The sequence below is a fragment of the Anas platyrhynchos genome, chromosome 13 (genome assembly GCF_047663525.1).
Source record: "Anas platyrhynchos isolate ZD024472 breed Pekin duck chromosome 13, IASCAAS_PekinDuck_T2T, whole genome shotgun sequence".
Taxonomy (NCBI): domain Eukaryota; kingdom Metazoa; phylum Chordata; class Aves; order Anseriformes; family Anatidae; genus Anas; species Anas platyrhynchos.
Window position 1 is genome coordinate 9,771,414 of NC_092599.1, and position 16,564 is coordinate 9,787,977.

General features: G+C 48.1%; 1 protein-coding gene across 3 annotated transcripts in view; it reads right to left on the reverse strand.

Annotated features, from left to right (window-relative positions):
* The window catches only part of SETD5 (SET domain containing 5), a 63,771-nt gene that overhangs the window by 41,218 nt on the left and 5,989 nt on the right, over positions 1 to 16,564 (reverse strand). The window contains exon 1 of one of the 3 annotated variants that reach the window (XM_038185820.2): positions 11,712 to 11,841. The exons of the other annotated variants lie outside the window; for them this stretch is intronic. The gene's annotated coding sequence lies outside the window, so the exon portion shown is untranslated. Of the gene's footprint in view, positions 1 to 11,711; positions 11,842 to 16,564 lie in introns of those variants that run through there. 3 annotated transcript variants of the gene reach the window in all.

The window sequence follows — 16,564 nt, forward strand, 5'->3', positions numbered from 1 at the left end:
ACCGATGGCAGTGAGCTCCATGAGGTCCCTGTGGTCCTCTCCCCATGGCTGGGCCACGTCAGGCTCCGGGCAGCAAGTGAGTCACGGAGGCATTGGGCAGCCTCCGCCCGGCCTCCTGAGGCCCTCACCATGGGCAGTGAGGCCCCAGAGCTCCTGGCTGCAGCCGTGGGCAGGGGGCTTCCCACTGGGACCACCCTGCTGCTGCTCACACACGCCCCAGAAATGCCAAAACTCTCCCTCCAAGGGTGAACGAAGTGAAAGTTGGCAAGTGGAAGTGCCACACGTTATATTGCCTCTCCCTTCTGTCTTAAAAGGCAGGGCACTCGTCTTATCGCTGGGACAGATTTCCCTTTTTCAGCATGTATCCCTAGGAGAAATCTCTTCCTGATCATACGACAGGCATAAGGCAAACTACAGACGTGGCACGGAACCATTTCCAAGCGGTCCACGGCTACTCCCTGTTATGCCCCAAAGCGACGGCCTCGTGGGGAGGTGGGCAGATGAAAAAACAGAGCAGGACAAGCCCACAGGCAGCCTGAGCCAGCTCAGGTGTCCTTGAGTGTGTTTTCTGGGTGAAAAATAATCATAAAGGTTCCTTTCAGGAGTGTCCTACTCCTTGTGCTTGTGACAGACCTGCGATTTCCGCACTGACACCAGACGAGAAATCATGCTGCTGAAATGCAGCTGGGAGCTACGGACGGATCCTGCTTCAACCCGGAGTCACATAACACCGGGTAAAGGTTAAAGGAAAAGGGGGGGACAGGTCTCACAGCATCTAGAGTACCCTTCCCTTCTAAGGGACACAGAAACCTTTAAAAAATGAAATGAAATAAAAAAGTATAGTTTTTTTTTAAATACTCACTCAGGTTTCTTTACCCTATTGATCTCTTGCCTTTGCCATGACCGTCCCCAGCTGGCAGCAGCCTGAGATTTAATCAGGACAAATTCCAGCTCCTGCCTACTTGTGACTCAGCAGGACCCAAGGGTTTCAGGCGCGGTCTCTGGACCCGAGCTTCACAGGACACCATGTCAGCCCTGGGCACAGCGGGACAAGTTCTGGGTCACTGCTCAGAGGAAACCCTCCCACCACCAACGCTGCAAATAGCAGGCCGTTTCGGCCCAACAGCAACTCCCACTTTTGGGAAAGAGCGCTGGAGAACCACGAAATGCCAAACAAAAAAGGTTAGACAAGGCGAATTCCAGTTCAATTGCTTTTGTGTTGATCCAGCAGGACTTGCCCAACAATCGCCAGCTCTCAGATTTTGCTGTTTGTCGCTGCTGTTTTCTGTGTACTTTCAACTCTGACAATGTAACATTCAAAATGAATCACTGAGACAAATCCGAAGTGCTGTCCAAGACCACACCACCTTCAGGCTAGATTACAGTGTGGTCTTCATGAAGCTTGCCCTGGGAACACCCAAAACATCAGCCTGCACAGAAAACAGGGGTTGAGATCAAAACATTCACCCATGGCACCGGTTAATTCCCTGTATAGACAATCCCCAGAATCCTGCCTGCCTCCTATCCCCAAAAATATACAGCTGGACGGGAGAAAAAAGGCAGGAAGTTCTCTCCAGTGCCACTGGAAGATTTCCTAAAATTTGAAATCATAATGCAAATGCAGTGAGCTTCAGACCATGGCACAAACCTCTCTCTCTCATGATACAACTTTTCTCAAATCAAATGGAAACAGGAATTTTGATGGCCTAGCCATCAAAAATGATGGTAAATAATGCTTAACCGGTTTCAAAAATGCAGTGTTTAAAGATGTTCTTGTCCCCATGCTACACTCCTGCCTCCTTAACCAGGCACACCAGTACAAAGACACCTGGTCTTCCCCAGCATCATCACAAGAGCTGAGTCGAGCATCCATCCACCTGCACCATGACCACAGCTTCATGGTCCCCAACTGGCTCAGCACAGGTCACACACCAAAATCACGAACGGCTGCCTTAGCTAAAATGCAAATACATGCTATTCAATTATTTCAGGTAACATCCTGTACCGACAGGAAGGACTGTAATAAATCCAAGCTGGCCAAGCAAAGGTTAGGTAACACCTGCTCGAACAGTAAATTTAATTTTCGAAACCATTTCGGATGCAACAGCAGCAGCACTGCACTGGCTCCCTTCCACAAACGCTGCCCTCCGTGTTACAAATCAAACAGACACAGAAAATTTACTGCTGGAAACTTTTCTCGCCACTCGTGCTGCTGAGAGCCTGCAGTCCAAATCCATGGGACACGTCACATAAATGTGAAGTGGTTCAATTGCCATTCTGCAGAGGTCCCGCTTCCAAACATCGCGGCACCCAAACACGAGGGCAGTCCACCCGAAGCGCAGCAGGCACTGCCTGTTTGTTCCAGCACACCTACAAACCCCATGTCAAGGGCAGATACTCACAGAAGGGCAAGCACCTTTAGTGCAAACAGAATCAGATCAAGGGTTTTCGCCAGTTTAAAACAGCCAGCTCAAAAAAAAAATGCATCAAATTCCCAGAATTTCAGACATGCTGTTCCATAAGGACACCTACACAGAGGCAGAGCAGACAAATCTGTAAGACTTTTAACTCCAATTTATTCTGTTTTACCTGAATTGTGCCTCAGTCTATTAATACAAATGCTTAGCTCTGCCCTGGAAACATGCTGGATTCACTAAGCAGCAAGGAAAGACTGAGTTAATTAAATAAAAAATGTATTAATATATTTGCCATTATCATACTTTTTTATATGTAAGTATCTATATGCAAAGAGAAATACTTCTATTTATATATTTGTTTCACAGCTCACTTGTTCTCTGGGATCTGGAGAACCACGACAAAAGCACCAACAAGCTCTTAGAACAAGAACAACATTTAAAAATCGTTAAGCGTGTCAAAATGCAACACCCCAGTGAGACTCGATCTGCTCACCATGCTGCACAAGACCTGGCGTCAAGGATCAGGGAAGGCGACAGTGCTGCCTCTACTACACAGGTCAGCTCCATCAGCTTTTGGTACCCACCGACTGATGCATCAGTCAGGCTGTTCCTTGCAAGGTATGAAATCATACGGATGATTCCCATCCTCGTAAAGCACCTTAAGGAAAAGCTGGAAGCCACCTCAACGTGTGTCTACAAATACACCTACTTAGCTAAAGTCAGCGTGATAAAGCAGTTCAGCTAAGGCCACGTAAGCCGTGTTTAAAACTGAGGTACAAGCAAGCTAAACTGATTTTGATAAAACTCGGTAAACAGCTGAAAACCGAAAATCCTTTGGTCAAATTCGTTTAAACTGGGTTTAAGATATTGTAAGAGATTTTCATCATGTCTGCCCATGGGATTCCATCATTTTATCTGACTCAGAAAACATTGGTTTTAGTTAACCTCATCTGCAAACTACACCCTAAGGAACCGTCAGTGGTGACAGCGAGCAAGTGAAAGAAATTAAACCGTCAAGCAAGAAATTACAAAATGCATACGCAAGTGTTCTCAGCCACTGACCTGGGACTGGGGAGATTCCTCAGAAAAGCAGGAAGAATAACCTCAAAACTTTGCTGCTGATTCAGCAGTCGAGAAGTTGTGCAAAACCCCTTTGTTTTGCAGACAAACAAACAGCCTGAGCTTTTCTTTTAGAATCACGAAGGATATCAGGTATTATGATAAAAGAAAAATATAGTAAGAGATAAAGGAAGGGCAGATTTTGCTTCCAGAAATACTTTCTGCAGGACAACTCAACTGCATTCCTTACAGTCCAGCACAGCCAGGAGGCAGAGGCTCGAGACAAGGGCTCGTGTGGATTTTTGTACAACACTTCATTGGCACCGTGAAAGCTTACTGGAAAGTTTAATTCATATTGATTTGAAATTGGCTGAAGATTCACACAGAAGGATAATTCCATAAACAAATACATACCAAATTAGAAAGGGGAAGCAAATTACGAAGTAGCAGTGATCCGTGGCAGACCAAATTATTCCGAGGTGTGCTTACATGAAGAGGTGGCTGGCAGACACCAGGTAGCTCTGCCTGTGCCCCACGCTGATGAGCACAGACCTAGCTGCATTTGCATGGCCTGCACACACGGTCTGCTGAGCAGGATGGTGACAGAGATGATGTTTTAAAGGAGTAACAACCTCAATGTAAAGGAAAGGACCATCACAGTAGAGAAGTTCATATCAAAGTCCCCATAACCTTTGTTTTAAGAAAACTTCACAAGACAACGCTTTGAAAATCTAGCAGTCTCCATGAAATACTAAACCTCAGAAATGTTAATCATCAAAATAAAACTTTAAAAAATATTAATGGTGGAGAAGATAAAAAAACTCAAGAGACAGAAGTACTTCTCGGCCCATTTCTGTGCTAAAACCATTGCATTAAATTGCCTCTATCCCACAGCATAACAAATCATTGGTGAAGATGACAAATTCTTCAAATGCTGAAGAATTAAATAATTTTTTCAAATGCAAAAAGTATTTAAAATGGTAATTTCAAAAATGAAATAAAGGTGAACTCCTGAAAATGCTTTTATTTTTGCAAATACTCTTTTCCATTCTTTCCTGAAAGATCCACAGCAATGGAAGATGAAAAGAAAGGTCTACTATAAATAAGACTCCACAGAAATGATGATAGAAAAATTTACCAAAGTAAATGAAACTAAAAAAGAGGAAAAAATAAAAACAAAACAGTTCTACAAGCATCTGATTTGGGATGGTAGCAGGGGAAGAAGGCTGCAGCAAGAGGAACACGTCCTGACTGCTGTGCTGGTTCTACAATCTGAGGTTGTCGCTCTCTTTTCCCACAGGGTGAAGGGGAACAGGCAAATGTCTGTGTGTCACAAAAATCAGAAAATGCGAACAAAAAGGTTCAGAACTAATATTCTGAGATAAAGGGCTCGACAACTAACCTCCAGTGAATCCAGCTGTGGCAGTGAGTGCTGCGACTGTCCCCTCTAAGCCTTTGCCAAAACAGCTGGCAGGAAGGAAATGTTGCCATGTCTCATCGAGCGCAGTTGACGCCAAGAACACGGGACTAAAAGCAGAAGCAGGTAAAATACAGATTCCCCTTTAGATATGGTTATAAGGGCAACGCGTTTCTGCAATAGGGCAGAGCAGACACCGAGGAACAGCAGTACTGGAAAGTACCACTGCTGTCTGCCGCACCTTGTCCATACAAGCCCTACATTTTGAGACTGAATTTAAGAGGCCTGCCTATGCCAGAAAATGGCTATGGTTAAAATAAGATTGGAGGTTAATTTAAATAACATAAACAACACCGGTTTAATCCTGGCAGACCAGAGTATTTCTTTGTTCTAGCTTTTGTTGCCTGTGAGTGTAAGAGCAAGCACGTGAATGGCTGTATCTGCGTAACTGGTCAAACTTTCCTAAGTAGACGAGCCCTAAATTGAAAAGGCCGTCAGACATCCCCCAAGGATAAATAACTGCAGACCTTGAATGTGTGTTATGAAGGGATTTCGGAGAAAATCCTATACCACATGCAAGGTCAGAGGGAAGCGGAGCAATAAAGGGCAATAACTAGGCCCGGCTCCAAACGGAGGGAATTACAGTTCCCACGAGAATCCGGCCGGTCCCCGCGGCCGCGGGAAGTCGCTGAACATGGGAGGAGAATCGGCAGCATTTACTGGCAGGCAGCGGCGGCCAGGAGCTGCAACCAGTGGCAGGCTGACCACAAACAAGTTGCCAAGGAGTAGGATTGCAGCCTCCCGTCCCAGAATTGGAAAAGATTTCTCCGTAATCCCACTAAATACTCGCTGCCTCGCAAGCCTGGCCCTACGTCCTTTCTACATCTATTTAAGGCCTCCACGTGATGCCGGCTGCCTGCCCGGCCACTCCCCGCCAGGGCGAACAAAACGGCTCCAGAGGAGCCCGCAGCCGGGCTCGGCGGGCAGACGTTGCATCAGCCAGGTGTGCAGGAAGCAGGGGGATATAAAGCGGCGATTTACGGAGGGCTTCCCAGAGCCGGGCCGCTTCAGGAACGCCACGGAAAGGCCGACAGGAAGGAGCGCGCCGCTTCGCACACAGAACAAGCTTCATCGGCTTCAGAAAGCCTTTGTGCTGGGGCTCCGGGCCTGGCCTGCCTCCCAGAGATGATGCAACACCGAGGCACAGGGGCTGCGCCAGAGAAAACTATTCCCAGGCGAGGCAGATGGCAGCGAGGCCGGAGGAGCCCGGATCGCGACGCGCCGGGGCCCAGCCCCAGCCCTGGCCTCCCTCGGCTCAGGAGTCCTCCATTTCACGCTGCCGCCCCTCGCCCCCACCACCGCCGTGGCTCCAGGGGGAAGCAGGACTGTACAATATCCACAACGACACCAAAGGGCGCTTTAATGTGGTGGAAAAATCACAATTTGTCCCACAGTCTGTTAGAGGATGAGGCAGGGGAGAAAATGAGCCCCCAGCCTCACAAGGGCCTGCCACGGATCCTCTCGCCGCCTCAGGCTGAGCCCCCAGCAGGCAGCCCACCACACCAAGGCAGCCTGGCCATCACGGACCCCTCACAGGGCCGAGGTTCAATCCTGCTCTCCAGTTCTGAGCCCCCTTTCCCTCCCTCCCTCCCAGTCACCAAGTGCCCTCCCAGCTCCAGACCACGCTGGGCTTTGTGACCAGCAAGTTTCGCAGCCTTGCACCTGGGCCTGAGCTCATGCAAATACATTTTTTTCCCCCGAATTGGAAGGAAGTTATTCGAGGCTTATGTAACGCTCGTTTGCTGCGCTCTAACAAACAGCAATTTGTTTAACAGGCTTTGAGTGGGAAACTCGGCTAGGGGAAGATCTGCAGCCTGCGCTGCACACAGCGAGATGGTCAAATCCTATTGCTAATTAAGCTGCGTAATCACCGAGCACTGCTAACTATGTAAAATTCACTGGGTTTTAAAGAGCTCAGGAAAGATTTCTGCAGTCTTCCAGCACTGGAGCTTGGCTGGTTACATGGCCCCACTGCGTCCCCTTGTCAGGGAGGTCTCTGCAGGGACCCCCCGCCTACTGTACTTGCCTGGCACTGGTGTCCAGAGGTTCTTGGCTCCTCCAGATACCTCTGAGACCTCTGGAAATCCCTAATTTCTTGCAGACCAACTTTGCACAGCCCAGAACATATCAGTGAGCAGACAGAACCTGCCATGGTGGTGCTGAGAGCAATCACAATATGCCCCTGAACAGTGTATCGGCCAAAAAGCCTTATTTTCCCCTCCCACCCCGAATTCTGGGGCTTCTGCCCACCTGCTGATGCAGTAATCCGACCAAGAGGTGCTCTTTAACATGGTTCACTTTTCTGGCTTACTCACATCCCGTGTCATATTGCAGCTTGGCACTGGCAAGAGAAGGGCCGACGTTCCCCATACAGCACCACGGCATGCCCTGCTCCGTGGGGCAGATCCTCCACACCCAGGCGATCCCCACCCTACTGCAGAATTACAGCAGATTTACAGAATAACCCATTAACCAGCAACATAGCAGACCACCAAGCTTTAAAGCATACAAGTAATTTATTGTGAAGCAAGAGATAAAAATAATTTGTAAATCTTTGGTAAAATAAGATAATCGGAGACTTGCTCTCACAACCACAGGGGTGGAGGTGTTGTACTTATTCAGAGAGCTCCCACCACGTGCTCCATAACTGCTGGCAAGAAATGCAAAGTTCAGTGGTACAGCCAGTGCTGCAAGCCACTGCCACTTCTTTGAGTGGCCCATTTTGTGTTAACAAGATGAAAAGCGGATGATCAAGTTGAAAATCATCAAGGGGAGGATCAGTTACAAACCTGCCAATAGTGACTAAATAAAGACAAAAGCCACTCAGGTTTGGTTTTGGTGGCTTTTAGATTTATTAGTAATTTCTTCCTTTGAAAAGAGCTTCTCTGAGCGCACAACCCCACAACCAACCCCCTTAGCTACACAGGGGTGGTACCACGGGAGTACTGAAATCAAGCACTTGACCGAAAGTGCTCGGTGTGGAGCTCACACGGAAGCGACGCTGAGGAAATGGCTCTGTAACACAGCAAGAGCGAAATTCTATCTGCCACCACAACCGCTGGTTTTTTTTGAATATTGGATTATGAGAAGTATACCGAGAACACTGACTACTGCAAATTCAACCGAGCACAAGTATCTGCAGCCAGATGGTGAAACTGAGAGGTTGAAACACGAAAGTTGCTCGCGCTACAAGAGGTTAAACCCCCTGCAGCAGAGGGAACGCGGCTGCCTCCATCAGCCTCTCGGTGCCGGGGAGAGGCAGACGATGACACAGCAGAGAGGAAGGGGGAGGTTTCCTAACTGCCAATCCTTCACAGCCTCTTTTGTGCGTGGCACTTGCAGCCAGTAGCTCCTGCAGGTTAGGACAGACAGGGCCGTCTGGATGAGGTAAGCAGCTGAGGCTGCTGCACTGGATCTCAAAGCTGGAGGCCTTTGCTTGACATTGTGCAGTGCCCCAACACGTTCCTGCAGCTTGCTATCCCTCTCGCCTTCAGCAAGGAAACTTGCAGTTGCTAGACAACCTCCTTCCCAGCTACAAAGCAGCTCAATTCCTGTGACAAATCGATGGGCTCAACGTGAAAAAAAAAAAAAAAAAAAAAAGAAAAAAGCTATGGGTTTTTGAGCCGCCTTCTTCCCCAGGCTGCGGGAAGGCTTCCTGCTCTCAGCACACAGCTGCAGAGAGGCCGAGCAGCTCCTCCCCAGCAGGACCTGGAGCAGAGGAGAGGCAGGAATGCAGCCGTGCCGGAGAGGAGAGGAGATTGCAGCCCCGCGCCGCCTCCTCTGCGCGCGCACACACCCGTAGAGCTGGCCGGGAGAGCTCTGCCTGCACAACGCTGCAGGTACCGAGAGCTGGGAACGACCTGGAAGGGAACTGAAGAGCTCTGCAGATCTGCAGAGGCACCTGGGGCAAGGTAATCTATGAAAATACAGAAACTCAGCAGCTGTCGAGGGAGTGGCGGAATGGACAAACACAAATAAAAAGTACAAGCATGATCTGGAGCCATTACCCAACTGAGTCACCGATTTCCCAGGTGAATTTACAAAGTGAGGGAGGAGCAGAATTGCTGAAGTAATCTCATTTGAATGGCACGAAAAACAGCAAACAAGTGCCATTAGAATACTGCTTTTGATGATTATTTAATATTCTTTCAAACGTTAATAAACTTTCAGACCAAGTCCAGTTGACTTGAGACAGAGAATACCCTCCACTAATTTAAGAACAAACCGACCAGGAGAGCTTGGGCCTGCTTTGCCTTTCAGAGGAGCTGTAATCACATTAACATTGTGCAATTTTTTTTAATGCTGTTTCTAAAAAAGGAGGAAAATGATTTAGACTTCTGCTGTGGTCAACTGGAATCCAGAAACGCTCATTTGAATACAGTGAGTGTACACAGTTACATCAGTGCTGCTCTGCAGAGGATTTCAGAGAGCCTTAAACATATCTTAAACATCTGAAACAACGCAGTATGGGAAAGAGCTGACTTCCAAAGATGCAAGCCACAAAGCATTAAATTTCAGAGCTGCTCTCACATCTTGTGTGTCTTATGCAAGGCAGTGTGCTAGTACCAGGTTAACCATTTCTCCTCTAAATCAATCTGCACTTCACGACCTTGGCGCTGACCATGAGCACATACAGCTGATCCTGCTCCAACCGACCACGGCACAAAACCTCTAAAGATTCTCAAACACTGGTGTCAGGAAAGGATTACTGCCACGATAATAACAAAAATCACAGTATGTTTTCTCCAGAAGGAAACAAGTCGGGCCTATTTTAAAGGGCGAAGATGAACATTTGCCCCTTTCACCTTCCCTGTGAGCGATGCCAACATTTAATTACTGTCATTGCTAAGAAACTGTATTTCAAGATTGAATTTATCCAGCCTCGGTTGATAGTGCTATGCCTTTGTCAGCAAATCTCACAAGTCCTTTTAGAGAAAGATCAAGTCCTCTCTCAATTGTCTTTTCAATAAGCTGAGTAAGTTGAGCTCCTTTAAGCCTCACATCATGAGGCTTATTTTCCAGTCCCTGGATCATTTCTGCAGCTGTCCTTTGAATTCTCTCCAAATACACTGGCATTCTTCTTGAAGCACAGAAACCAAAATTCAATTCCAGTATCAGTCTCGACGTTACTGTTTGCAAGATTACTTATTTATTTTTCCTTGATGTTCCTTTCCCCTCAACTTTTTCTTTTTTAGATGTGCCCAAGAATCACATTAACCCCTTTAAATAAAATACTGACCCAAATACCGTGTGGAGGCAGTTAGCTGTGATGACCTTAAAGCCCTCTGAGGGGCTGCTTTCCAAAATGCTGCTTCACAACGCATGGGTGGGTTTGCAGCTCTGCTAGCCAACGCACCACCTTGCAACTGTGCGGATCCGTAAATTTCCTTGAGAGGTGGTAAAACAATCCAGGACTCCCTAAACATGCTTTATTATCCTACTAGTGTCTGATGAAAGCTTTACCCAATATTTTATTTTACCCAGATAAAAAGATACGAAAGAGCAGTAAATTCAAAGCTTATTTCATCTCACCTCCTTCCATACAGCTAGGTGTGTCCTTTCAAAGATACAATCCCAGGTATTTTAGCTGTCCACTGTTCCTGCAGTTCCTACAGCACAACCGTTTCTAGTTTCGGTGTCCTCCTGCCTTCCTCCCTCCAACAGGCATGCCCCCCACACCCACAGCACAAGGCGGGCTGGGAGGGACCACTGGAGGTTCGCTGCCTGAAACCCCCTTCTCTCCCAAAAGCAGGGCCAACTTGGATCAGGTTGCTCAGCCCTTTGCCCATTCCTTCTCCAGGGCCACTAAGTGTTTGTGTAACTATGCGTTTTAAGGCCAAAAATAACCTTCCGATGAGCTGACTTTCCACCTAACAAAGACTGGAAAATCTCACCTAGTCATTTTTATACTTGGCATTGCAGCTTCCCAATGAACGAGACCATGTTTGTTGAACACAGCCTGAAAAACAGCATATGGATTTACCACAATTCTTCAGGGGAAATTTAAAGTCATGCAACAGACTGCAGCCTCGGGGTCCCAAGGCAGCAGCAACCCGAGCCATTAAGCCTTCACAGTGCGCAGAGTACGTGTGTAGTTTCTGTGAAAAAGTGTTAAAACTTTTTTTTTTCAAACTAAAACTACATCAAATGCATTCTCGGGAGCCTTTGGAGAATGCTTCAAACTACCCAAGTGCAGCTCCAGTTCCAACTGCCCCTCCAGAGGAGGCTGCTGCTCCACTGCATAAACAGATGTTAGCCAAAGACGTTAGCATCCCCATAGCTTCATGAAACATATATTAATAGCAACGATGTTGGTCTAATTGTAATTGTTCTCTTCCCCATTCAAAGCAGTAAGATTTATCAGCACCTATCTTTATGGGTATTTCTATTTCCCAACACACTCACAGCTAGTTTCCTTGAGTGCCTAAAGAAGGACGTCCACCATCCCTTTACCAGCACAGAAATCTTTCAGCTCACGCAGGCCAGTTCGCACAAAGCTCACCAGTTCTTGCTTTGGTCACTAACAAGAATCTCCCCCTCCCCTCAAAAAGAAAGCCATAATTATATAAACAAAGGATTAGCGCAGACATGTATTTATCCACACAGAAAGCAAGTCATAATGGACAAGTTATTCCCCTTTCCTTGAAGGATAGCTACATGAAATCAAAGCAGCCCAGAACAGGGCTGTCTTTAACGTAACAGCACGAACTACTACACTGAAATTAGAGACGTTAGCCAAGATCCTGCAGCCCTCTCACCTTACATTCTTCCCCAAGCATCGATTTTTTGGCCCTGACAGAGCTGAACGAACCCTTCAGCCTGACTCAGGAGAGTCACTCCCGGTCTTGCGTTACGTTCTCCGCTCACTCCTGCCTGGGATCCTCAGCGCTGTGCTCCCAGCCAACAGCAAGCAGCCTCTTTAAACCTGGAAAATTGTGGAACAGAAGCCAAAAAAAAAAAAATCCCATCACATGAGTAAATGAGGCTTGACAGCATGATGGATGCTGCAGGTTCACAAGTATGAAGGCACTCCTAAGATGGGTTGCGCCTGTTACAGCTTCACATGAGCAGAAAAGACGCCGGTTTGCCGCATTCAGGAGGGAGATGCTCAACTATTTAGATTGGACGCATTCTGTACGAGACTGAAGATGACTAACTCACAGCTGGACAGATTATGTTCTAGAAGAAAGCTGTGTGCTTTTTCCCTGCACCTCCAACACCAGCATTTCCTCATCTGCATCTTTTCTCCTTTCCTTTTCAAGCGCAAAACGCTGAATTCTCCCCGAGAAAAAACTAGCCAGAAAATATTCAGGCCAACACGCTTTACCCAAGAGGAATGCCGCATGCACCAGTCATCTTAGGGCTAATTTGATTTTGTCATTATGGAAAAACTGAGGACTGTCAGGACATCAGCTGGGTAACAGTTGGATAGGAGAATGATCTCAGCGCAGGAGGAAAACAGCACAGTTGTACTCCCAGGCAATGCAGGCAGGCTTCACATGCACTACCATCCAAGAACAGTTTGCCACAGATACTCTGAAGGCCCCTTCACATGGTTTATCAGTCCTGACGGCTACAAATCAGGAACAGCACAGTTCAGGCTGAGAACAATCTCGTAGCGTTACAATGCTAGTGAGAATGAGCAGGAAAAATGCCCTGCCTTGTGCTACATGGCTTCCCCAGCCCCAGGTCACTTGACTTTCTCACCTGTCTCCACCAACATCAGAATTAAAAGCACCGACTGCTTTACTACACTGCTGATGGACTCTAAAGGTGCAAGCGAGGCAACTCAGCACAGCAGAGCACAGACACATGGTGAGGACTGGCATGGATGAGATAGCTACCTGTAAGAGTCTGAAAGAGGCAATCTGCACCACGAGCTCTTTAGCAAAGAGCCCTGTGTTACCTCAGTACCACCTAAAAGATGTCCTATGAAAGCAAATCCCTGGTTTGTGCCCCAATTTTCCTATCGGTACAGCCAGAGTGACACACGGAGATGGCAGCACGCTGAATCCACGTCACCAGCACCAGAGCAGAGACAAAGCGCCCTGGAAGAACCGCATCTGGAACTTGGGTTGGGGAAAAAAAACAAGAGGACAGTGGTATGAACCACTAGAAATCCCAACACACTCCCCACTTAAAGGGCATTCAGAAGCAGCCTCACCTCGTGCCGTGGCCACCTCACTTGTTTCATCCCAGTCACTGCAAGCTGCAGACCCACACGTGCACCCCGGCTGAGAACCTGCGGCCTCCCAACAAGTGCAGCTAATCGGTTTAACCGAGATCTTAACCCGAGCTAAATTAAACCCTCTCGATACTAACACAACTCCAAAGCAGTTCCCGTTGTTCACGACAAATTTTTACATTTTAAGCCCACACGCTATTTCTGTCAAACCATCTTTCTTAACAACTCTGGTAATTTTATTTTACACAAGGCAGGAAAGTTTCCGTCATTTTTCAGATGTATGTCAAGGCCATTTATTTCTTCCCTCCCAACCTTCCCTGCACGTAAAACTGCAAATATCCTTCAAATGTTGCCCCAACACGCTCCTCTCACGGGAACAGCCTGCTTTGCTAGCACTCAGAGGAGTGAATCCCTAAATCCTGGCACCAGGAGAACAACAAAACGCTACAAGTTCTGCTCCCAAGAACACTTTGCTCTTACATCACCCCCTATCTGCTACATGATACAGTAAAAAAAAATGAATTTTCAGCCCAAGTAGTTGTCCTGAAGGATCCTGGTTTCATTTCTGTGCAGATCTGTGAAAAGCAGTGTTGACGTCTGGACCAGTCATTGCTCTTCCTGGTACCTTCTCCACTGAGTTTCTGCGAGCTCAGTCTCACGCTACCAGCCCCAATCTCCATCCCAGAAAGGCCAAACCAGCGACAACAGATTTCAGCATCTGCCCTTGCTTTCAGAGTAAGCTCACGCTGTATTCTTTCCTAATTTATTACTTCCATCTGCTTAGGCAAGAGTTAGAAACACAGGAGCAGGAAGTAGGAGCTGTGACACAGTGATTTTACTTACACATGTCGATAGTTTGTAAGTAAAGTCCTTTCCCAGCGCATATTTCATCCTCCTACACGTTCTATGAAAGGTTCACAAAGGATATTCCACATCTGCAGTGCTTAAAGACACTCCACCAAGTGATGGACTTGTGCTGATGGATGCAAGCATTTTGGAACCCACCTTAAAATTTTAAAATTCCCTGACCCTGGCTGTGCTCAGACATCTTTTGGGAGTGAAGCTGGATGGGCAGCAAGTTCCTCCTCAGAGGAACTCAGTGTGTAAGGGATGCCACCAGCTTGGGAACTGCGCCCAGGAGCCTCCCAGCCCGGCACAGGCACCCCAGCAGAGCCTCCCCAAAGGGGAGCACCGTGGGCATACCCCAAAATACCATGGTGCCTGTTGCTTATTGAAACTTTTTACCTTCTTTGCTTATCCTAGCATGGCTGACTTGGGGTTATTTGGGAAGATTTTCACTAAGTAATTACCCTTAAAATGGATGACATTTCTTGCTTATGAGACATACCGCTCAGGCCCAACGCGAGTTTTTGCACAGCAATATCCACCTGGCAGCGTCATGACATGCTAGCCTTTAACTAACTTTCTCCAAGCTCCAATGGCCAAAAAGCTGCCCCAAGTCCCACCAGCCAATGCAGGCAACAGCAAGCCCAGCCCGCAGCGTGCAGGCGGAGCAGCACACAGGGATGTGCAGCACAGCCACTTGCTCTATTTCAAACAGGCTGCTACAACCAAGTTCTTCGTATTAAAGAAACAGGATTCGAGTTTCCACTGCAAACAGCCCCGGCTGAATTAGGTTTTTGCATTGTTCCAGTCTCACACATATCTCTGTGCCTTCCTCTCTGCACTGCTATACAGAATGCTTGCTCCAGTTCTCTTTCCTACTGCATTTTTTATCCAGCTGATTGACAATGTACCCTCCCTAATTCATAATTTTGTGCATGCCTCTCCAGCTCACAAGTCATAATGACCCACAAGTCGATGCGAAATACAGACTAATTACCAGGTGGAAAAAATAAAGAAAAGGAACATTGTGTAGCACGTTTATTTATACAGATGTTTGCAGTGCTTCTAACACTAATTAATATTTTGTCATTTTCCAAAATGAGGCATCACTCGAGCTCTGTGCCGTATTTGCTTTCTGCAGAAATATACCTGCAGGAATTGGCTGTTTAGGAACAGCCGAGCGGCACAAGTTGGATCTGACACCACGCCACCACTGCAGACACAGCCTGGGTTGAAGGTTTCACCTGACCAGCTTCCAGAGCAAAACGCCAGCTGAAGGAAAGCCCACGATGCCCATTTCTGACCGGGGAACTGAAGCTTTATCCAGAAGCACAGCCACCGAGGGAATAACCCTGCAGTGCTTCGGGCTCCTGGCCAGTCCCCAGCTCGCAGCGGCCACCGGAGGGTTACGGGATCCAGCCGGCGTGCCGCCCCGAGGCGGAGACCCCGCTTCCCCTTCGCCGGTCCCCACCACATCCTCTGCACTTCCACCCAGATGCTCTCCCCTAGTCATTTTCTGAGGGCTCTGGAAGCTCGTCAAGTCTTGGCAAGCCAATTCAATTCGCTCTCTTGGAGAAAAAAAAAAATAAAAAAAAAGCGACAAAGAATCCAGCAAAACCCCAAACCTAAAAATAAATAAATAAAACGGCTTTCTGCTGGGTTAGCAAGCTGCGTGAGCTCAGACGGGGACCCAGCGAGAAGCAGGGCTGGCAGGAGACTGCTGGGGGGTGAGGACGGAGGAGCCAAACCCCCCCGGCTCTGCAGGCGAGCCGTGGACACGGCTGCCCGGCGTAGCTTCACCCCGGGTAACCTCGCGCTCAGGGTGCAGCGCTGCAATAGTTTCGAGCTGACTTCAGCTGGCACGGCGTCAGGGCAGCCTCCCCATCCCCGGCTGCACCGGTGCTGGCCCGGCCCCGCGGCCGAGCAGAAGCTAGCAGAGAAGCCAGGCGCCCGGGATGAGAAAGGCACCGCTTCGCTGCCAGCCGGTCTTCCCGACGGCTCTCCACCAGGGCGGGCATGTGTTGGATCCAGGAGAAATGATGTTGGGAAGGAGAGCAGGGTGGTGGTGGCAGCACACTGGGTCACCTTCAACCACATCGCTCACGGGCAACAAAATCCCGCAGAAAATCATGCAAGGAGTGTGCAGTCACAAGCTCAGAGCCCAACTTTCCCCCCCCGAGTATCCTTGTTCCCTGTTAGCCTCCAGGCTGATCCCCAACACCCCAGAAATTCATGGAACTGCGAGAACTGAGGCAGAAGGCTCTGCAGTCGGGGGGATCCTGCTCGGTGCGCAAGCAGCCGGCCTGTCTTGTGCTCGCAGGAAGCTTCCAGAGCCTCGCTGTGGCAGAAGTTAATCTACAGCCACATTACTGAAAGCATTCCTGCAGCATGATTATAAGTTATTTCAACCTAATGCCACTGAAACACAGGAAATAATTTGTTTTGGTGTCTTTAGTTAAAGACTTGAAGTTAAAACACGAATTCAGAGGGCTCCTATGCTCTTCCATTACCTCAGCCTACACGGACCTACACTGACACCGCACCCCAGGGTGAGATGAGCTAACACTCAGGGGTCCCAGC